At 40.2% G+C, this 23,583-nt stretch overlaps 1 protein-coding gene, 1 long non-coding RNA gene and 1 other non-coding gene across 3 annotated transcripts in view; 1 reads left to right on the top strand and 2 right to left on the bottom strand.

Annotated features, from left to right (window-relative positions):
- The window catches only part of CBL (Cbl proto-oncogene), a 97,096-nt gene that overhangs the window by 72,872 nt on the left and 641 nt on the right, over window positions 1-23,583 (bottom strand). The gene's annotated exons all lie outside the window — the stretch shown is intronic.
- On the bottom strand, window positions 18,660-23,526 carry LOC142870642 (uncharacterized). The gene is made up of 2 exons (XR_012919002.1): window positions 19,141-23,526; window positions 18,660-19,077 (listed from the first exon to the last, which is right to left on the bottom strand). It is a non-coding gene; the product is annotated as an uncharacterized LOC142870642 (long non-coding RNA).
- Window positions 21,148-21,216, top strand: LOC142870812 (small nucleolar RNA Z17). The gene has a single exon (XR_012919143.1). It is a non-coding gene; the product is annotated as a small nucleolar RNA Z17 (small nucleolar RNA).

Genomic DNA, 23,583 nt, shown 5'->3' with positions numbered 1-23,583 from the left:
AGCTAGGCTGATGCCATGGCACTCACTCTAGCCTGGGCAACAAAGTGAGACTTTGTCTCAAAAAAAAAAAAAAAAGCCGGGCGCGGTGGCTCACGCCTGTAATCCTAGCTCTCTGGGAGGCTGAGGCGGGCGGATTGCTCGAGGTCGGGAGTTCGAAACCAGCCTGAGCAAGAGCGAGACCTCGTCTCTACTATAAATAGAAAGAAACTAATTGGCCAACTAATATATATAGAAAAAATTAGCCGGGCATTGTGGCACATGCCTGTAGTCCCAGCTACTTGGGAGGCTGAGACAGAAGGATCGCTTGAGCCCAGGAGTTTGAGGTTGCTGTGAGCTAGGCTGACGCCACGGCACTCACTCTAGCCTAGGCAACAAAGCAAGACTCTGTGTCAAAAAAAAAAAAAAAAGACACCATAGGCAGGGAGCAGTGGCTCAAGCTTATAATTCTAGTACTCTGGGAGGCAGAGGCGGGAAGATCACTCAAGATCAGGAGTTTGAAACCAGCCTGAGCAAGAGCGAGACCCTGTCTCTACTAAAAATAATTGGACAACTAAAAATATATATAGAAAAACTTAGCTGGACATGGTGGTGCATGCCTGTAGTCCCAGCTACTCAGGAGGCTGAGGCAGGAGGATCACTTAAACCCAGGAGTTTGAGGCTGCTGTGAGTTAGGCTGACGCCAATGCACTAGTCTAACGCAAGCAACAGAGCAAAACTCTGTCTCAAAAAAAAAAAAGACACCACAAAAAGTAAAACCACAAGTCACAAAATCAGAAGATATTTATAATACATATATATCCAGGGGGAGGGGTGAACCAGAATATACATATTCAGACATACACACACAGAATATATAACAACATCTACAAACCAATAAGATAGACTATAGACAATCTAATACAAAAATGGATGAGACTTGATTGAGACTATCATAAAAGCAAAAAATTACATCCAAATAACCAAAAAATATGATATGATACTCAACCTCATTAAACATTCAAGAAAATGAAAATAAGATCACAATTAGACACACACCAAATCAGCAACACCAACATTCTTGCTTGGCAAGGATGTGGAACAAAAGGAACCCTTCAAAGACTGCTGGTGGGAATCTAAACTGATACAACCAAGTCGGAAAACAGCTCAGCACTGTATTGTCAGGTAAAAGATTTGTATACTCTATGAATCTGCAGATCCATGCCTGGAAAGGTATACTAGGATATATACACACAAATGTGCAGAAAAGCATTATTAGTAATAATGAAAACTGGAAATAACCCAAATGTCCAACAATATACATAAATTGTGATATATTCATTACAATAGAATAATACATAGCAACAGTATTATACTATACTAACTACAACATGGAAGCTCCTGTCAAACAAAGTTGATCTAAAGAAACCAGAAACAGGCCTGGTGCGGTAGCTCATGTATGAAATCTTAACACTCTGGGAAGCTTAGGCGGGAGAATGCTTTAGCTCAGGAGTTCGAGACCAGATGAACAAGAGCAAGACCTGTCTCTACAAAAAACAGAAAAATTAGCTAGGCATGGTGGGACATGCCTGTAGTCCCAGCTACTAGGGAAGCTGAAAGCAGGAGGATCACAGGAGCCCAAGGGTTTGCAGTTGTGGTGAGCTATAATGACACCATGACACTCCAGACTGGGTGACAAAGCAAGACACGGTCTCAAAGGAAAAAAAAAAACCCACACAAATCATATATGCAAATACTGATTAGTTTGATAAAAGTAATATTTTAAAGTTATGCTAATTCATAAGATTACTGAACTACCTTTCTTCCACTCGTTTTTTAAAATATTGATACAATTATAATGTTATATAAACTTGAACATCCTTTTTGCCTCTTCTTGATAAACTAAAGTCTTTATCATTTAAATAGCCTTCTTTATCTCCCTAGGAATATTTCTTGTCTTAAAAGTCAACTTTATCTTATATATAATAGTTAAATAAACTTTCTTAGGTTGGTGTTTACATAGAGTATGTTTTTCCATCCTTCTACTTCCAAACTTCCTGTATTCTTACATTTAAAGCATGACTCTTTGTACACAGCATATAGCTGCTTTCTTTTTAACTCATTCTGACCATCTTTGATTTTAACTAATTTGATCTGTTTACATTTAAGGTATTATGAAATTGCTTTTTATTTTCTTGAGGCAGAGTCTCACTAACCTCAGGCGATCCTGCTGCCTCTGCCTTCCAGAGTGTTAAGATTACAGGTGTGAGCCACAGCACCCAGCTGAAATTGCTATTCTTACAGCTCAAAGATTGGCATTTTTCATATGCTTTACCTAGAACCAACCGTCATAATAAATAATAAAATAATTCACTATTTGTTTTCTGTGTCTCACCTGTTCCATGTTCCTTTATCTTCCCTTTCTTGCCCTCTTTTGCTTTAACCATTTTTTATTTTCCCATTTTTCTCCTCCATGAGCTTATCAAATATACATTCTTTATTCTTTTAGTGGTTACCTTAGTGACTAACATGTACCCATGATCTGTGAAATTTTATATAAATTAGTACTTTTACCACTTCTCAGACAATGCAAGAACCTTGGAGCACTAATTCCATTTACTCTCCTTTCTACTTGTGCGTTATTACTACCACATACTTTAATTCCATGTATCTTTTTTTTTTTTTTGAGACAGAGTCTCGCTTTGTCGCCCAGGCTAGAGTGAGTGCCATAGCGTCAGCCTAGCTCACAGCAACCTCAAACTCCTGGGCTCAAGCAATCCTGCTGCCTCAGCCTCCCGAGTAGCTGGGACTACAGGCATGTACCACCACGCCCGGCTAATTTTTTTTTTTCTATATGTATTAGTTGGCCAATTAATTTCTTTCTATTTATAGTAGAGACGGGTCTCGCTCTCGCTCAGGCTGGTTTCGAACTCCTGACCTCAAGCAATCAATCCGCCCGCCTCGGCCTCCCAGAGAGCTAGGATTATAGGCGTGAGCCACCGCGCCCGGGCCGATGTATCTTTTAAAGTCCGCAAGTCATTATTATCACTATTTTTTATACAGCCAATACTCATGCATATTTATCCACATAATTGCCCCTGACAGTGCTCTTCTCATCCATCTAGAATCACTTTACTTCAGCCTAAAGAACATTCTTTAGTTTTATTTAAAATATTTTTGGGGCCGGGCGCTGTGGCTCACGCCTGTAATCCTAGCTCTTGGGAGGCCGAGGCGGGCGGATTGCTCAAGGTCAGGAGTTCGAAACCAGCCTGAGCAAGAGTGAGACCCCGTCTCTACTATAAATAGAAAGAAATTAATTGGCCAACTGATATATATATAAAAAATTAGCCGGGCATGGTGGCGCATGCCTGTAGTCCCAGCTACCCGGGAGGCTGAGGCAGAAGGTTCACTCGAGCCCAGGAGTTTGAGGTTGCTGTGAGCTAGGCTGACGCCACGGCACTCACTCTAGCCTGGGCAACAAAGTGAGACTCTGTCTCAAAAAAAAAAAATTAAAATAAAATATTTTTGGGGCCGGACGTGGTGGCTCACGCCTGTAATCCTAGCACTCTGGGAGGCTCAGGCAGGCGGACTGCTCAAGGTCAAGAGTTCAAAACCAGCCTCAGCAAGAGCGAGACCCCATTTATACTATAAATAGAAAGAAATTAATTGGCCAACTAATATATAGAAAAAAAATTAGCCGGGCATGGTGGCGCACGCCTGTAGTCCCAGCCAGTCAGGAGGCTGAGGCAGGAGGACTGCTTGAGCCCAGGAGTTTGAGGTTGCTGTGAGCTAGGCTGATGCCACGGCACTCACTCTAGTCTGGGCAACAAAGCGAGACTCTGTCTCAAAAAATAAATAAATAAAATAAAATAAAAAATTTTTTGATTTTTTTTAATAATTTTTTTCTTTTTTTTTTTTTTGCCTCATTAAGTTCTAGAAAGAACATTCTTTAGTATTTCAAACGTAGTTCTGTGCTGGTTACAAATCCTGTGGGGGCTTTTTGTTTTATTTTGTTTTTGTATGAAAGCATCTTTATTTTGTACCCACTTTTAAAGGATATTTTTACTGGATAAAGATTGGCGGTTATTTTCTGTCACCACTTTAACGCTATTATTTCATGTTTTCTGGGTGTCACTGTTACTGTTGAAAAGTCAGGATATCAGTTTTAATAGTTGTTCCTTTGAAGGTAAAAATGTCTTTTATTTTCTGGTTGCTTTTAAGATTTGTCTTTGGCCGGGCGAGGTGGCTCACGCCTGTAATCCTAGCATTCTGGAAGGCTGAGGCGGGCGGATCGCTCGAGGTCAGGAGTTCGAAACCACCCTGAGCAAGAGTGAGACCTCATCTCTACTATAAATAGGAATAAATTAATTGGCCAACTAATACATATAGAAAAAATTAGCCGGGCATGGTGGCACATGCCTGTAGTCCCAGCTACTGGGGAGGCTGAGGCAGGAGGATTGCTTGAGCCCAGAAGTTTGAGGTTGCTGTGAGCAAGGCTGACGCCACGGCACTCACTCTAGCCTGGGCAATTAAGCGAGACTCTGACTCAAAAAAATAAAAAAAATTAAAAAATTAAAAAAAAAGATTTGTCTTTGACTCCAGTTTTTAGCAGGGTTACTAAAATGTGCCTGGGTGTGGTTTTCTTTGTAGCTTTCCTGCTTGGTGTTTACACAGCTTCCTTAATTTGTGGTTTGATGATTTTCATCAGTTTTGGAAAATTCTTAGCCAATATATTCTCATCAAATATCGATTCTGCCCCATTCTCTTTCTCCTCTCCTTTGGAACTTCAATTATATATACATAAACCTTTTCATCATATTCCATATGTCTCTTACACTCTTTTCTGTATTCTCTACCCTTTCGTCTCAATGCTTCAGTCTGGATTTTTTTTTTCCTGATATATGCTATTTCACTAATTCTCTCTTTAGCTATATTTACATTGCTAAACCAATCTCCTGATTAATATCAGTACTTGCATTTTTCAGTTCTAGAGTTTCTTTTTTTTTTTCTTTTTTTTTGAGACAGAGTCTCACTTTGTTGCCCAGGCTAGAGTGAGTGCCGTGGCGTCAGCCTAGCTCACAGCAACCTCAAACTCCTGGGCTCAAGCAATCCTCCTGCCTCAGCCTCCCGAGTTGCTGGGACTACAGGCACGAGCCACCATGCCCGGCTAGTTCTAGAGTTTCTATTTCATTTTGATCAAGTCTCTCAAAATTATCAATTGCCTTTAATTCCTCTAACTTATCATAGATTTTTTTTAGTCCGTGAATGATAACAAATATCTGCATTCCCTCCATGCATGTATTATAGTACCTATTGTTAATTTTTCCAATTTTTGGTTTTCAGTTGCATCTTTTCTTTTCATATGCCTATTTTTTACTGAATGTTAGACACTGTATTTTAAAAACTTGCCAAGCGTGGTGGCGTGTACCTATAGTCCCAACTACTTGGGAGGTTGAGGTAAGAGGATCGCTTGAGTCCAGGAGTTCTGGGCTGTGGTGTGCTATGCAGATCTGGAGTCCGCACTAAGTTCGGCATCAATATGGTAACCTCTTGGGAGCAGGGGACCTCCAGGTCACCTAAGGAGGGGTGAACTGGACCAGGTAAGAATCGCAACAGGTACGAAACGGGTCAAAACTCCCACGCTGATCAGTAGTGGGATGGTGCCTGTGAACAGCCACTGCACTCCAGCCTGGGCATTGTAGCAAGACCCCATCTTTTAGGGAAAAAAAAAAAAAAAACCACTATAGACATTCTGGGACTATGGATGCTATTATCCAGAAAGGATTTACTTTTGCTTCTGGCAGGAAGCTAGGCTAGGGACACTAGGAATCCCAGATCATCTTAATACAATCCAGAATTGAGATGATTAAAAGCTAGGCTTTCTTTTCTATATAGACTGTTCTTGTATTTCTTCCTTATTCCTATGATTTAGGCCCTCAGGGACCTAAAATTAAGGCCCTCAGGGACCCAAAATCCTAGGGTGTTTTCCAGGGCCCTCCACCATGGCAGGCCCTAATTCTAATGTTTTGTCCTGCTGGATATAAGTATTTTGAAAAGTCTATTCAGCTTCACCATTCAGCTATCACTTCCAGAATCAACAATGACCTCAAGAAGCAAGACAGCCTCAAACATCAAACTCAGCCTTCATAGCTTTCTTCATCTTCTAGAACTTGGCCTTATAATTTCCCACTGCCTTGATAATTCATCTATGTCATCTATTTTTTTTTCAAATTTTTAAAAAAACTTTAGTTTCTTCCTTTTCTGCATGTATCATCTAGCTTTTCTAATTGTCAGCAGTATAACTGGTTCAAAACAACCTAGTTTAACACCAATGGAAGCAAAAGTCCAGCATTCTTCTCTTTTTTTTTTTTTTTTTTTTTTTGAGACAGAGTCTTGCTCTGTTGCCCGGGCTAGAGTGCCACAGCTTCAGCCTAGCTCACAGCAACCTCAAAGTCCTGGGCTCAAGCAATCCTTCTGCCTCAGTTTCCCGAGTAGCTGGGACTACAGGCATGCGCCACCATGCCCGGCTAACTTTTTCTATATATATTTTTAGTTGTCCAATTAATTTCTTTCTATTTTTAGTAGAGACAGGGTCTCGCTCTTGCTCAGGCTGGTTTCGAACTCCTGATCTTGAGCGATCCTCCGGCCTCGGCCTCCCAGAGTGCTATGATTACAGGCGTGAGCCACCACGCCCGGCCTCTTCTCTTTATTTCACGTTTAAAAATACCTATTTTGGGCTAAGCACAGTGGCTCATGCCTGTAATCCTAGCACTCTGGGAGGCCGAGGCAGTGAGGCAGGAGGGAGCTCAGGAGTTCAGACCAGCCTAAGCAAGAGTGAGACCCCCATCTCTACTAAAAACAGAAAAATTAGCTGGGCATGGTGGCACTCACCTATAGTCTCAGCTATTCAGGAGGCTGAGGCAGGAGGATTGCTTGAGCCCAGGAATTTGAGGTTGCTGTGAGCTTGGCTGACGCCACAGCACTCTAGCCCAGGCAACAGAGTGAGACCTCGTCCCAAAAAAATTAAATAAAAATAAAAATACCTATTTTCTTGGGTCACTAAGAGCTCATTATGTCTAAATTCCACCATCTGACTATACCATATCTTAACCATTTCCCCCCCTACTTTGGCAAGTATCACTGTGATGAACATACTTGGGCATTTCATTCTTCTATGCACACCAAATTATTTACTTAGGATAAATTCTCCCAAAAGTGGAACATTAGGTCCATTCAGAAATGCAAAATTCCCATTCAATGATTAACTATCACAGACTCTTCAAATGATAAAGCAATATGAAAATTTCAAAACTAGATATTTCATTCTCTGTACACTTTTTTTTTTTTTTTTTTTTTGAGACAGAGTCTCGCTTTGTTGCCCAGGCTAGAGTGAATGCCGTGGCATCAGCCTAGCTCACAGCAACCTGGGCTCAAGCAATCCTACTGCCTGCCTCAGCCTCCTGAGTAGCTGGGACTACAGGCATGCGCCCCCATGCCCGGCTAATTTTTTCTATATGTATTAGTTGGCCAATTAATTTCTTTCTATTTATAGTAGAGACAGGGTCTCGCTCTCGCTGAGGCTGGTTTCGAACTCCTGACCTCGAGCAATCCTCCCGCCTCGGCCTCCCAGAGTGCTAGGATCCTACAGGCATGAGCCACCGCACCAGGCCATGTACACTTTTTTTTAAAGAGACAGGGTCTTGCTCGTCCTGTAGGCTGAAGTGCGGAATATAGTGGTGTCATCATAGCTCACTATAACCTCCAACTCCAGGGCTCAAGCAATCCTCCCCACCTCAGCCTCCCAAGTACCTAGGACTACAGCCATATGCCACCACGCCTGGCCAATTTTTCTATTTTTTGTACAGACGGGGTCTCACTCTTGCTTGTGCTGGTCTTGAACTCCTGTTTCAAGTGATCCTCCCACCTCTGCTTCCCAGTGCTGGGGTTTCAGGCATGAGCCACTGCATCCGGCCTGTAAACCATTTCTGAAACTCTTGAGAAATAGCCCTATATAAGCCTAGCAATTAAAAACAAGCTGAATCAACAGAAATATTTGATGCATAAATATTTTAACAGTATTTTAGGAAGCCGTTCATCCTATCGAGTGTTTAAGCCAAAAGAGAATGTGTCCAAAAAATGACTCCACCTCAGAAGACAACTATATTCTTAGTACAAGAGAATTAAGAACTCATATTAATAAAACAAATACAGACAGTTCCCAATTTTTAAGTGATATATTCTAAAACCTCATTTGTAAGTCAGGTGTTTATAATTCAGAATACATTTTACAATAAAAATATTAAAAATGGTAAGTTACTAGGTTGTCCATGAAACAACATAGGGGAGACTGACACGGAGAGTAAGAGATTAAGATCCAGCAAAGATTACAAAAAAATACATTACTAAAGACTTTATTTTCAGAGTAAACTGCACGTGTTCTGTATTGAGAAAAAACCAAAAGAGATAAATGACAAACTGAGAGGTTTGTGGCAAGACAGTGGGATATGGGATCTAGGAGGGACCACACCCACTACCCTTAAAAGAGAAGGGACATCTCCTTCCTGAAACGGGACACCGTCAAAAGAGAGGGGCAAGCTGGGCATGGTACACCACCTGTAGTCCCAGATACTTGGGAGGCTGAGGTGCTGCAATGCACTATGATTGTGCCTATAAATAGCCACTACACTCTAGCCAGGACAACACATGTAAAAATATTTACATTTATATCCAGGGCTATACACACCAACTCATATAGTCTCTCTACTTAAAGGCAAATGCATGACAATCACAGAATTGAAGTTAAAATGCAGTACTTGCCTAGTATCTCTGGAAAAAAAAATACAGCTGACCATTGAGCAACATGGGTTTCAACTGTGCAGGTCTACTTATATGTGGATTTTTTTTTTTTTTTTTGAGACAGAGTCTCGCTAGAGTGAGTGCCGTGGCGTCAGCCTAGCTCACAGCAAACCTCAATCTCCTGGGCTGGAGCGATCCTTCTGCCTCAGCCTCCCGAGTAGCTGGGACTACAGGCACGTGCCACCATGCCCGGCTAATTTTTTTTTTTATATATATATCAGTTGGCCAATTAATTTCTTTCTATTTATAGTAGAGACAGGGTCTCGCTCTCGCTCAGGCTGGTTTTGAACTCCTGACCTTGAGCAATCCGCCCGCCTCGGCCTCCCAAGAGCTAGGATTACAGGCGTGAGCCACCGCGCCCGGCCCTATATGTGGATTTTTTAACACAGCAGTTACACCGAATGTGCCTGCCTCTCCTGCCTTGCCTTCCACCTCCTCCACCTCTTCCACCTCTGCCACCCTTGAGACAGCAAGACCAGCCTCCACCGCCTCCTCCTCCCCAAACTACTCAACCTGACAATAGTGAGGCTGAAGGCCTTTATGATGATCCACTTCCACTTAAGGAATAGTAAATATATTTTCTCCTCCATATAATTTTCTTAATAACATTTTCTTTTCTCTAGCTTACTTTATTGTAAGAATACAGTATATAATACAAAATATGTGTTAACCTGCTGTTTATGTTATCAATAAGACTTTTGCTCAACAGATTATTAGTTAAGATTAGGGGGAGTCAAAAATTATACTCAATTTTCAACTAGGGGGTAGGTGCCCCAACCCCTACATTGTTCTAGGGTCAACTGTACTGCCCTTCAAGAACAACAACAAACTAAAATTGCTCTGGTCTTACATACAATGCCCACCTCTAACAGGCAATCAATAAATATTGTGCATGACAATCAACTGAAAAATATATCAGCCCTCACAACATACCACAAAATGTTGAAAACACTTAATTAGCATTTTCAAACTAGTACCATGTGCCTTCCATAAATGTTATTTGTCCTGCCTTAGAAAGTGACCTTATAAAAAGGTCATCTGTAGATTAAATGCTTGCTTTTCTCAAGATCTTTTTGAAATGAATCACCCTGACCAGGGAACTCAATGCTATACTAACTCTTAAGTCTTTAACTATAGAACACTAACACAGACCATAAAGAAAATATAAAGGTAGGCATACTCTTTATATTAATGACCTTCAGAAAGAAAAAAATTACCCTAAATGTTTATAACCTCTTTAAAAAAATTCCAAAAGGGTGCCGTATATAAATAATTCAAATCAGGGCCGGGCGCTGTGGCTCACGCCTGTAATCCTAGCTCTTGGGAGGCCGAGGCGGGCGGATTGCTCAAGGTCAGGAGTTCAAAACCAGCCTGAGCAAGAGCGAGACCCCGTCTCTACTATAAACAGAAAGAAATTAATTGGCCAACTGATATATATATAAAAAAAAAAATTAGCCGGGCATAGTGGCGCATGCCTGTAGTCCCAGCTACTCGGGAGGCTGAGGCAGAAGGATCACTCGAGCCCAGGAGTTTGAGGTTGCTGTGAGCTAGGCTGACGCCACGGCACTCACTCTAGCCTGGACAACAAAGTGAGACTCTGTCTCAAAAAAAAAAAAATAAAATAAAATAAATAAATAATTCAAATCAGTAGTTAATAAACATCAAAAGCCAAAACCTGCCTTTATTACTTAGTGAATTTTAAATTGGCAGTTAACCTCCAAAGCACAAATATGCACCCCAAGCTTAAAAAATATTCACTGAGGCCCGGCACGGTGGCTTACGCCTATAATCCTAATACTCTGGGAGGCTGAGGCAGGAGGACTGCTCAAGGTCAGGAGTTCGAAACCAGCCTGAGAAAGAGCGAGACCTCGCCTCTACTATAAATAAAAATTGGCCAACTTATATAGAAAAAATTAGTATGGCATGGTGGTGCATGCCTGTAGTCCCAGCTACTCAGGAGGCTGAGGCAGAAGGATTGCTTGAGCCCAGGAGTTTGAGGTTGCTGTGAGCTAGGCTGACGCCACGGCACTCACTCTAGCCTGGGCAACATAGTGAGACTCTGCCTCAAAAAAAAAAAAAAAATTTCTAAAAGATAAAATATTTTCCTTTAGTCTGTCCTCCATTTGGCCAATTTTATTTTGCTTTCCAAGTCCTGCAGTAGCAAAAATGGCTGCCTTTTCTTTACTTCTGCCTGTATATTTACAGCATCACTCAGAACAATATTAAAAAGAAACATGCTTAGCTCTGGGAAACCAACAGTATCCTTGTACAGCTGCCACGTACTCCATTCATAATAGCTTTCTCACTGGGCTAGCTCCTCCCGTTGCTTCTGCCAAGGGTCAATGGTCAATAGAGAAAATTTGGAAAGTGTTATGATTACAAGAATAAAACTATGCTTGGAAACTGCTAAATTTTTAAAAAGCAGAAAGTTATAGATAACAGTACCTAAGCCTAACGCTATTCTGAATACAGTCTTTTCTAATGCTAAGGAATTATCATTTCTAATTAGGCAAAAACAATAAGCATGCAGGACTATGAATGACTTAAGTAATTTTTTATCTCTAAAGACCAATTTACCATGGAAGCATTTTTTCCATTTCAAAGTTTTCCAAATGTTTAAAAATGAATCAAGTGTTATGCTCTAAACAAGTCTTTAATATGTAGAGCTATACATAAAACATCATGTAAAAAGTTATTACAGCTTATAAAGAATCAATCTTGGCCAGGCGTAGTGGCTCACGCCTGTAATCCTAGCACTCTGGGAGGCCCAGGCGGGCGGATTGCTCGAGGTCAGGAATTCGAAACCAGCCTGAGCAAGAGCGAGACCCCCTCTCTACTATAAATAGAAAAAAATTAATTGGCCAACTAATATATATAGAAAAAATTAGCCAAGCATGATGGCGCGTGCCTGTAGTCCCAGCTACTCGGGAGGTTGAGGCAGCAGGATTGCTTGAGCCCAGGAGTTTCAGGTTGCTGTGAGCTAGGCTGACGCCATGGCACTCACTCTAGCCTGGGCAACAAAGTAAGACTGTCTCAAAAAAAAAAAAAAAAAAAAAAAATCAATATTGCTGAAGCAAATGGGAGGTACAGTGGAAAGGACACAAGAGTACAAGTCCAGAGACCTGGGGTCTAGTCTGTTGACTGACAATAACTGGCTTTATGACCTTGGACAAGTTATTCACCTCTCTAGGTCTCAATTTCTGCCTCTATAAATAAAATAGTTAGATCAATTTATTCCTAAAGTCTCTTAAAGCTTCAAATTTTAGAAACTCCATCTCAGAAACTTAAAGATATTTAATAGTATAACAACTATAAACATACAGTGACATTTATTTAAACTAAAACAACTCATGATTGTTTTTCAAAGACAAATCAGAAATCTATATTTTTTTTAAAAAATCATCTTATAGTCAACTGATTATAGAAAAAAATGTATCATCATTAGATAACAGCTCCAAGAAAAAAAGCTTTACTTCTAAGTACTATTCTCCCTTATTGATTTATCAAAATTCCATTTAGGTTCCTGACTTATAATTACTACATAACACTTCTCAAATGCCACACAATAGCAATTATTAAAAACACCATGCTACTTATAACTCATTACCAATCTCATTACTTTGATTTGTCACACCAATTGCAGAAAAAATACCTTCAATACAATGCATAAAATTAAATAAATGACATGTTTTGACAGCTGAACCATGTGGTTTTTATACATGGATTATATTTTTTTAAAGACAAAAATAAATCCTTATCTAGAGTTATCCATGCAACTTCAAACCAAGTATTTAGCATGAATTAGAGATTATAGTGGTCCCCGCTTCATCAGAGGGAGATATGTTCTGAGACACCCCAGTGGATGCCTGAAACCAAGGACAGCCGTGAACCCAACTGCATCAATAGTAACTTTTCTGTTCATGTTGTCCACTTGCAAATTCAATGCCTTTTCCATCTTAGCTATGGACTTATCATGCACTATAGCCATGAGGACAGGGAAAAAAAAAAACTAGCACAAATTTTTTTCCTTCTTCACAATCTGAAAGATAGACAATTTGTTCTGACTACAGATCTTAGCAGCCTCAGCATATAACTTTTTTTCTTTCCTTATTGAGAATTTTTACCTTTTCACTTAAAGCAAGCAATTTCTGGCTTCTCTTGGGCATATTTGAATTCCTACCATTACTACTCTTGCACTTTGGGACCAGTGCAAAGTAATGTAAGGGTTATTTGAACACAAGCACCCATGACAGTCAATCTGATAACTGCAATCTGATAACTGCAACAGTAATCTGATTACTACTCTTGCACTTTGGGACCAGTGCAAAGTAATGTAAGGGTTATTTGAACACAAGCACCCATGACAGTCAATCTGATAACTGCAACAGCTACTAAGTAACTAACAGGTAGGAAGACAGCCTAGATATGCTATTGTACCCACAGTGTAGACCCAGATTGCACAAGTATATACACATCCTTAGTGACAGATGATTCTCAAGCAGCATGAGGCAGGAGGAAGAGGGACAACAGGAGCTTTCATTTTGCTACTCAAAACTTCTGAATTGTGGCTGGGCACAATGGCTCATGCCTGTAATCCTAGCACTTGGGAAGACTGAGGCAGGAGGATCTCAAGCCTAGAAGTTTGAGACCAGCCTGGGCAACACAAAACTCCGTCTCTCCAAAAATAAAAATTTATTTTAAAACTACTTTAAAAAAAAACTTCTGTGCTGGGCCCGGTGGCTCATGCGTGTAATCCTAGCACTCTGGGAGGCCGAGGCGAGAGGATTGCTCGAGGTCAGGAGTTCGAAACCATCCTCAGCAAGAGCGAGACCCCGTTTCTACTACAAATAGAAAGAAATTAATTGGCCAACTAATATATATAGAAACAATTAGCCAGGCGTGGTGGCGCATGCCTGTAGTCCCAGCTACTCAGGAGGCCGAGGCAGCAGGATTGCTTGAGCCCAGGAGTTTGAGGTTGCTGTGAGCTAGGCTGATGCCATGGCATTCACTCTAGCCTGGGCAACAAAGTGAGACTCTGTCTCAAAAAAAAAAACAAAACTAACTTCTGAATTGTTTATTTCTGGAATTTTCCATGTAATATTATAAGACTATAGGTAAATAAAACTGTAGAAAGCAAAACTTCAAATAAGGAAGGACTACTGTACATAACTTTAGCATCACTTTTGGATGCCATACACTAAGACACAAAATTAGGGTATTGCAGTGAAGCCTGCTTAAAATCCCTTCCCATTCCCAATCTCTTTGTCTCCTCAGAGGTAAAGTAATGCTTTGCCTCATGATACTCACAGAGGATTTCCAGAGCCTTTTGTACATCTTCAGTTATACGGACTGTAAATGTGAGTGCTGGGTCATCTTTAACCACCCAGGACCAGCATGCAGTTTGTGCGCAATGAAAGTGTGATTGCGGAAAGGTGCTAACATAATTTTCACTTAAGGTAACTAATCAGCTACTATATTTAAATCAACAAACTGGGGGCTTACACCTGTAATAGTGCATTTTAGGAAGCTGAGGCAGGAGGATCACCTGAGGCCAGGAGTTTGAGACCAGCCTGGACATCATACTGAGACCCCACCTCTACAAAAATTGTTTAAATTAGCTGGGTGTGGTGGCACACACCTATAGTCTCAGCTATTCAGGAAACTGAGGCAGGAAGATTGCGTGAACCCAGGAATTTGAGGTTACAATGAGCTATGATCGTGCCACTATACTCCAACCTGGGCAACAGAGCAACACCCTATCTCTAAAAATAAAGAAACCAGACAAAGATTGTTAGTAGAAGCAGATTTTTTAGAAGGCAATATGGCCATACATATTTTGTAAAACTTTAATGTATGTTTCATTTAACACAGCAACTTCATTTCTAGTTTACTCTAAAGAAATATTTGGAAACTACACAATAGATAATATTACACCATTGTTTCTTTTTTTTTTTTTTTTGAGACAGAGTCTCGCTTGCTGCCCAGGCTAGAGTGAGTGCCGTGGCATCAGCCTAGCTCACAGCAACCTCAAACTCCTGAGAGAGTTTCCTCAGGAAACTAGAGATGGGGTCTCGCTCTTGCTCAGGCTGGTTTTGAACTCCTGACCTCGAGCAATCCTCCCGCCTCAGCCTTCCAGAATGCTAGGATTACAGGCGTGAGCCACCGCGCCCGGCCTACACCATTGTTTCTTATATTAAAACTCAATAAATAACCTAGATTATCAATAAGAATTTATTAAATATATACTGTATATATCCATATCATAAGATTTTATATGGTCCTTTCAAAAAAATTTCAGGGCAACCCATATACAGTATTAACATGGAAAATCTTCATAATTTAGCAATTTTTTACAAATGAAAATATTCCAAAAATTTTTCAAAAGAAAAAAATGTGTTAAAACATCCCAATTCCACTTAAAACTATGTACTTTTAAGTATTACTTTCATAACTTAAGAACATAACAATTAAAATTTTAAACATAAATAGGATACTCTATTGCCATTTCTTTTCAAAAAAAATCTTCCACACCTTGGCCAGCACGGTGGCCGTCCGCCAGTAATCCCAGCACTCTGGGAGGTGGAGGCAGGCAGATTGCTCAAGGTCAGGAGTTCAAAACCAGCCTGAGCAAGACCCCGTCTCTACTATAAAAAAATAGAAAGAAATTAATTGGCCAACTAATATATATAGAAAAAATTAGCCGGGCATGGTGGTGCATGCCTGTAGTCCCAGCTACTGGGGAGGCTGAGGCAGGAGGATTGCTTGAGCCCAGGAGTTTCAGGTTGCTGTGAGCTAGGCTGAACCATGGCACTCACTTTCTAGCCTGGGGCAACAAAGCGAGACTCTGTCTCAAAAAAAAAAAAAAATCTGCCACACCTATCTAACATAAAAGCAACTGTGGTACAGAGCCTTGCCACAGCAAGTCTGGTCCCTGTGCCAGCTGCATTCACTTCTCCTGGTTAGGAACACAAAATCTCATACTCAACCCAAACCTACTCAAAGTCTACATTTTAACGTGATCCCCAGATAATCTGAATTCATCTTAATGTATGAGAAGCACTGGTTTATAAGAAATCACTTGACACAGTCTGAATACCAGGTCAAGATCCACATGAGAAACAAAAGTATGTCTTTACTCTGGGGACATTCAGAAAAAAAATAATAAGTATGAGCTGGGCTGACTTGAAAAAGTGATTTAATCTCTCTGAATCTCAGTTTCATTCTCTTAAGACACATTATTTTGAGATTTTTGATGTATTTGCAAATGTAAAATTGTAAACTGTTCTATAATGTAAGAAATGATTAGTTCTTAGTTATCAGTCTTAGTGAATAATGCTAAAAAGTCAACTACCTGCTGAAGTCAACAAATTATTCCAGGGCAATACTGTGTCCATTTACCTTCTCAGAGCCACTTAGGAAAAGGCTTAAGGCCTGGGAGAATGGAGCCCAAACTACACATGGTGGATACTTCTGGGGAGGGTAGTCATTTGGGGATAAAGGGGTACTTTTACATTTTGTTCTAAATATTCTATGATTTGAAAATTATATTTTTGTTTTTCTCAGAGTGCTACAGCTATGTACTACTATTTAAAACAGGTCCAAGAAAGGAGGCGGCAGGAATTAGGATCCTATCACACCCAATGAAGCACCAATGATTTGGCCTCATTTTAATCCATCCCCCAATGGCAGGTCCAAAGCAGGGGAAAGCAGCAAGCAGTCAGTGGTGGTTGTGAGAAGGTGCTCAGGCAGTGGAGTCTGCTAAGCATGACTCACCACCCATTCCAAAAACTGCAGAGAGGACTCAGAGTCATTACTGATTTCTTCTCAGAGAAACATGGGCGTATCTCAGATAGTGGCACCGTATCTCTCCACTGTTTGGATCCCCAGTGGATGTGCATGGCCAATGCCATCATGGGCACCCTTTCCCCTTCCTTGTGGAAGCTGCTGCAGGAAGGAACATTGTGGGGACAGAGCTGAGGCTGGCTTCCAATGCTCCTGGTTGACTACTCCCACCTATTTCCTTCCAGCACAAAATGTGCTAATCATGAAAACATTTCACAATGACTTGCTTGTTATAATCCCCCCCTTCTAACAAACCTAATGTAGATCAGAATTAAGAACTTCATTGGAAAATGTGATTAAAATTTAGGCTCACTTTTCAAACTAATACTTAATCCATTTTTCTTTTAATGGTCTAGGTTAATGGTTAGGGAAATGATTTTCCAGAGTATAAATGTTATTGTATGTTTGAATACACGGTGAACTCCACTGAAGGGGAAGACTTGGGGACCAACTGGACCATGATTTACAGGTTTGTTATATGTATATTGCTGGCTAACAACATATTAAAAACAGGTTTTCTTATAGCAAGAGTCACCAAAAACTTCAACTAAAGTCACAAAATGAACAGAGCAGATTACCTTCTTCCCCACACCAACTCTACTTTTATTCTACATACCTTTCAAAATTTCTATCACTTCGGGAGGCTGAGGCGGGCGGATTGCTCGAGGTCAGGAATTCGAAACCAGCCTGAGCAAGAGCGAGACCCCGTCTCTACTATAAACAGAAAGAAATTAATTGGCCAACTAATATATATATAAAATTAGCCAGGCATGGTGGCACATGCCTGTAGTCCCAGCTACTCGGGAGGCTGAGGCAGCAGGATTGCTTGAGCCCAGGAGTTTGAGGTTGCTGTGAGCTAGGCTGACGCCTCGGCACTCACTCTAGCCTGGGCAACAAGCAAGACTCTGTCTCAAAAAAAAAAAAAAAAAAATTTCTATCACTAATCACACAAAATACTCAATTAACTCATGTTTTACAACATGGAATTATGAGGAATTTTATATTCTTTGGGTGAGTTATTCATAGGCATAAAAACAACACATTCATGTTTTACAATGATGTATCCCTGTAAGATAAAAGCACTTCTAGTAAACATTACTTTATCACTCAATAAAATGAAAAAGAATTCCTTACCAGATTCCCCCAATTAATCAGGCAGAAAATGAGGGACTATGTTAACACAAAGCCTTGGGTCCTGAGAAGCTCTAGTGGGGGTAGAGACAGATGTGTCAATAAACTAAAATTAAAAAGTGGTAAATACCACCACAAACAACATTAATTAAGTATAACTGGAAAACAATGTATATAAGCCTCTATGATCACCATGCAAAGTACACATAATCTGAAGAAACACTGACCCTTAATTAAAAGTAGGTAACAGATATTTCAATGAATGGTAGTAGTTAAACACCATCAGTATCATTCAAGAAAATGTCTAACTTCGCTTGAATGAATAGGCAAAGGTTTGCTGTTGTGTACCTGCAAAGGTCACTTTCTAAATAAATAAACAGCTTTCCTTTTGTGATTGAGACATTGTTGTATAGCGAGAAGGTAGTGTATATGAAAGAACTAACTAAGCCTTAGGAGGAGGTAATCTTGGATTCCATGTCAGGATCTACTATTAACTAAGTCACTTAACCTCTGAGCCTAAGTATCCTCAACTATAAAACAGGAATGACATCAAAAGGTCACTGCAAGAAATAAATGTTTAATGTAATTCAAATAGATTCCTATCACCATCCTTTTTCCATTCAGTTATTAATATTTCTCTGAGGCACACAAAGCAATTTAACAATACTTAAAAAGTACCTACTATTGTGTAAGGCCCCATGACTGGAAACTGTGGGACATAAGTAGGTCAGAGTTACTACCCTCAAGGAGTTCATAATCTTGAGAAGATAAACATATAAAAAATATGTACACATATTTCACACACAGAAGAAAGAGGTTTGAACTTTTTTTTATTTTTTTGAGACAAAGTCTCATTCTGTCACCTCGGGTAGAGTGCAATGGTATCATCATAGCTCACTACAACCTCAAACTCCTGGGCTCAAGCGAACAGCCTGAGCCTCCCAAGTAGCTAGGACTACAGGTGCATACCACACACTGGCTAATGCTCCTATTTTTAGTAGCAATAGTCTTGCACTTAGAACGTAACCTCCTATAGTATAAGAACTCCCACCCAGCACTACGCTTGGTACTTGGTGAGCATGCAAACATAGGAAGGAAGAAAGGTAAGGAGGGAGAGAGGAAGAAGCCCAATGAAATGCTACATGCTGATTTATAACTTCTAAGTGCATCTTACTTCCAAAATATAGAAAGTTCCCCAAAATGCTCTGCCCACCTCCGCAGTGAGTAAAGCAAGTAGGACAAGCAGAAGATAGGTAGAAGGAAGGAAATAACCTTTTTTTTTTTTTTTTTTTTTTTTTATTTATTAGACGAGACAGGCATTGGTCAGGAAATAACCTTTTAAAAAAATTTTTTTGGCTGGACACAGTGGCTCATGCCTATAATCCCAGCAATTTGGGAAGCCAAGGTGGGAGGACGACTTGAGCCCAGGAATTTGAGACCAGTTTCAGCAACATAATGAGGCTCTGTCTCTACAAAAAGTAGAAAAAGTTAGCCAGGCATGGTGGCTAACACCTATAATCCTAGCACTCTGGGAGGCCGAGGCAGGCAGATCGCTCAAGGTCAGGAGTTCGAAACCAGCCTGAGCAAGAGCGAAACCCCATCTCTACTAAAAACATAGAAAGACATTAATTGACCAGCTAAAAAACATAGAAAAAATTAGTCAGGCATGGTGGCACATGCCTGTAGTCCCAGCTACTTGGGAGGCTGAGGCAGGATTGCTTGAGCTCAGGAGTTTGAGGTTGCTGTGAGCTAGGCTGATGCCATGGGATGCTAGCCTGGGCAACACAGTGAGGCTCTGTCTCAAAAAAAACAACAACACACACACACACAAAAACGTATGCCTTAAAAGGAAGCATTTTTTCTAACAAATTATATCTCATTAAAAAACCACCCCAGCCTGGGCAACAAAATAGCAAGACCCCATCTCTACAAAATTCTTAAAATTAGTCAGGCCAGGCGCAGTGGCTCATGCCTGTAACCCTAGCACTCTGGAAGGCAGAGGCGGGACGATCATTCCAGCCCAGGAGTTTGAGGTTGCTGTGAGCTAGGCTGAAGTCAGGGTTCTCTACCCTCTAGCCCCAATGAAAGAGAGCAAGACTCTCTGGGAAAAAAAAAGAAAAAGTTGTGTTTTTTTTTGAGAGAAGAGTCTTTTTTTTTTTTTTTTTGAGACAGTGTCTTACTCTGTTGCCGGGGCTTGAGTGAGTGCCGTGGCATCATCCTAGCTCACAGCAAACTCAAACTTCTGGGCTCAAGCAATCCTTCTGCCTCAGCCTCCAGGTAGCTGGGACCACAGGCACGCGCCACCATGCCCAGCTAATTTTTTTCTACATATTTTTAGTCGTCCAATTAATTTCTTTCTATTTTTAGTAGAGAAGGCGTCTCACTCTTGCTCAGGCTGGTTTCGAACTCCTGACCTCAAGCGATCCTCCAGCCTCAGCCTCCCAGAGTGCTAGGATTACAAGTGAGCCACCACACCTGGCCTTGAGAGGAGTCTTGCTCTGTTGCCTAAGCTAGAGTGCTGTGGCTTCAGCCTAGCTCAGGGTAATCTCAGACTCCTGGACTCAAGCAATCCTCCAGCCCTGGCCACCAGAGTAGCTGGGACTACTGGGGCGAGCAACCACACCCAGCTAATTCTTTCTATTTTTGGCTAATTTGTTCTATTATTAGTGAGAAGCTGGTGTCAAACTCCTGAGCTCAAGTGATCCTCCCAACTTGGCCTCCCAGAGTGCTAGGATTACAGGTGTGAACCATCACCCCAGCCAAAAAAAAGTTTTAAAAAATTAGCCAGGTATGGTAGTGTACACCTGAGGTGGAAGGACTGCTTAAATCCAGGAGGTTTTTTTGTTTCTATAGAGAAACAAGAGTTTCTCACTCTTGCTCAGGCTGGTCTCAAACTCCTGAGCTCAAGCGATCCTCCCACTTCATTCCTGAGGCCTCCTCTCTAGGAGGATTACAGGCTTGAGCCACCAAGCCCAGGAGTTTTGAGGTTGCAGTGAGCTATGACCAAGCCACTGCACTCTAGCCCTAGGCAACAAAGTAAGACCCTATCTCCCAAAAAAAAAGAAAGAAAAGATGCTCTACTTCAGGAGTGGGCATACTATGGCCTGTATCCTTTTTTGTTTTTTAATACATCTGCAAGCTAATAGCTTTCACATTTTTAAAGAATTACAACAAAAACAAACAATATGGGATCGAGTATGTGGCCAGCAAAGCGGAAAATACAGTAGTCTTCCCTTATCTGCAGTTTCAATTACCTGCAGTACAGTACAATAAGATACTGTGAGAGAGAAAATGAGAACACATTCAAATAACTATTATAGTACACTGCTATAACTGTTCTTTTCTGCAGATGACACTGTAAAGCAACCAAAGTCTGACCAAAATGATTTCTACCTCATTATCTGATGCACCTAGGCTTAAAAAAAAATAAATAACTGTTCTTTTCTTATCATTATTCTCTTATTGTGCCTAATATATATATTGATATATATAAATGTCTTATTCTTGTCATTGAAACTAGATGTATATTATTCCAGCATACTCTTAATAATTGAGTTAGCATTGGAAACTGTTAGTGTCCTCCCCTCCCCCAACACTGGAAGTGTGCCAATGGAGAAGTTGGCAAAAGTCATAGGTTCTGGTTAACACAGGCCCAGTTTACTGATTTACTAATCCATTAATGAACTTAAACTCATTGTTGGAAAAATGCTTGTTATTAAACCAAAGTTTGACATGGTCAGCCTATAGGGTTGTTTTGCCACTCCAGGTTATTATCACAAACTTATATGAGATGGTGACTTAGAACTAAAATCAGTACATATGCTGGACATCTGTTCATTTGTTCTTTACCACTTAGACCACATTAGGTCAAGAAGGTGTAGCGACACATTGAAAATTTTCAACAATAAAAATAAAGTCAAAAAGAGAACACCCCATGCACAAAATATCAAGGGCAAAAGAGATGACGCAATCTAACATTATAGGAAGTATGCTGAAAATCTGGAAAGCAATATGAACCTATTGGACTAACATATCAGAAAGTATGAAGTTTTCAGTACAACAAGAAATTTGTGATATAGGGCACAGATGGTATAGGGCACAGATGGTACTAAAATCATCTTCTGAGGCAAGCAATACAAAAATAAAATATACCTCTCCCTACACTAGAATGGAAAAGCCAGAAGCCTACTTTCCTTGAAATTATCAAAACCTGAAAAGCATTTTGACTAAAAACTTTAAGACCTCTTTATTCCTCAATAAATAATTAAACATTCTACAGAAGAGGTCAAAATTCAATACACATACTTTAAAGAGATGAAGGAGTAAGACTTAAGGAAGATTTTATTCATAATATCTTGTGGAACAGGACTATCTATAATTTATCCTTTATGTACAGAAACACAAAAGTTTGATTTTGATAAACAGTATCCACATATCTTATATGATAAAGTAATTAGAAATGTAAATATATTTTCTATGTCAGAGGAACCATTTTAGTCCTTAATGCAAGCCTACAAACTTCAGATTTTTAATGCATTTGATATTTTTTAAAGGAGTCAACACATTTAAAGTTTCCTTTACACATCTCACTTTTCTATAACAATTTTATTATAATTTCTAATAATAAAATTAGTACTACACCATCAGTATAATCAAACACAAACACTGTGTCATTAATTACAATACCAATTACTTAATATGAGAAAAACCAGCCCTGAAAAAGTGGCTCTGAAACCACTGCCATGCACTACAGTACTTTTAATTCACACACTAGACTTACTAAGTATTTAAACAGCTCATTTACATTTGCCAAGAGCTTCATAATCATTTTATTAGCTGTTTCTATTCCAAAACAACCCATGAAGAATTTTACAGAAGAGGAACCTAGACGACCCAGAGAGGAACCAAATAAAAACAGTTTTACCCTGAAGGAAATAACGCCATTCTCTCATAACATGCCAGATCCTTCTAGTCATTTTTCATCTGCAGTATGAATTTTGCCGGAATAAGTTATTAACTAATGAATATGAAATATATCAAAAAAACATTCTATTGAAATCTACCAAAGCAGTGGACTGCTTAAACCCTTTTGAGTACTTGGGACTAACTACTTACTATATTTCATATACAGACACAACTGTAAGAAAGTAAAATTCTTACAAATGACAAACTCAGTGGCTAAATATATGGAGTTATTCTCTTCCAACTTGCTTATTTTTAAAAAAGGTAATCAAAGAAGTTTATCGAACAAGTCAGGTCCTTTAATAAGCAATCAGGCCCGTTAAAAATAAGAACCCAACTAAAACCAGTGTGTGTAGGGAGGAAGTTATGCAGAAGTCAGCATCTGCTGCTTAGCAGGCTCAGTCAACCCATCCTTCAGAAGATAATGGTTCTAACCAGAACTTGTGGTTTAATCAGTGCATATCTCAGCACCAGCAATGGATCGCATCCAATGTTTCAGAGGATAACAAAAAACTTGAGCCAGCTCTTGATGTGGAGGGAAGTTCCTTGCCCCATTTAAACATCGCTGTTTCGTTTATCTTGGTGTTACATCTTAATGGGAAAAAACTACACGCTCACCCAGAGCACAGTTTGTCTGCGGAGTTGTCCGGACCCCAGGTTCTCCAATCAGAGCCCATGAACGTAATTCCCTAGTCACATCTCGACTCCTCATCCAGCTTAGAGCCCTCGCCGGTAAATCAAACCCTCTTCCTCACCTCCTCCCCTGTCTCCCCCGGCCAATTCCGCGACCCACATCCCTACACCCTGCACAGAGCC

This window comes from Microcebus murinus, chromosome 4 (assembly GCF_040939455.1).
Source record: "Microcebus murinus isolate Inina chromosome 4, M.murinus_Inina_mat1.0, whole genome shotgun sequence".
Taxonomy (NCBI): domain Eukaryota; kingdom Metazoa; phylum Chordata; class Mammalia; order Primates; family Cheirogaleidae; genus Microcebus; species Microcebus murinus.
Note: the sequence above shows the minus strand (reverse complement) of the source record. Positions and strands in the feature narration are given on the sequence as shown.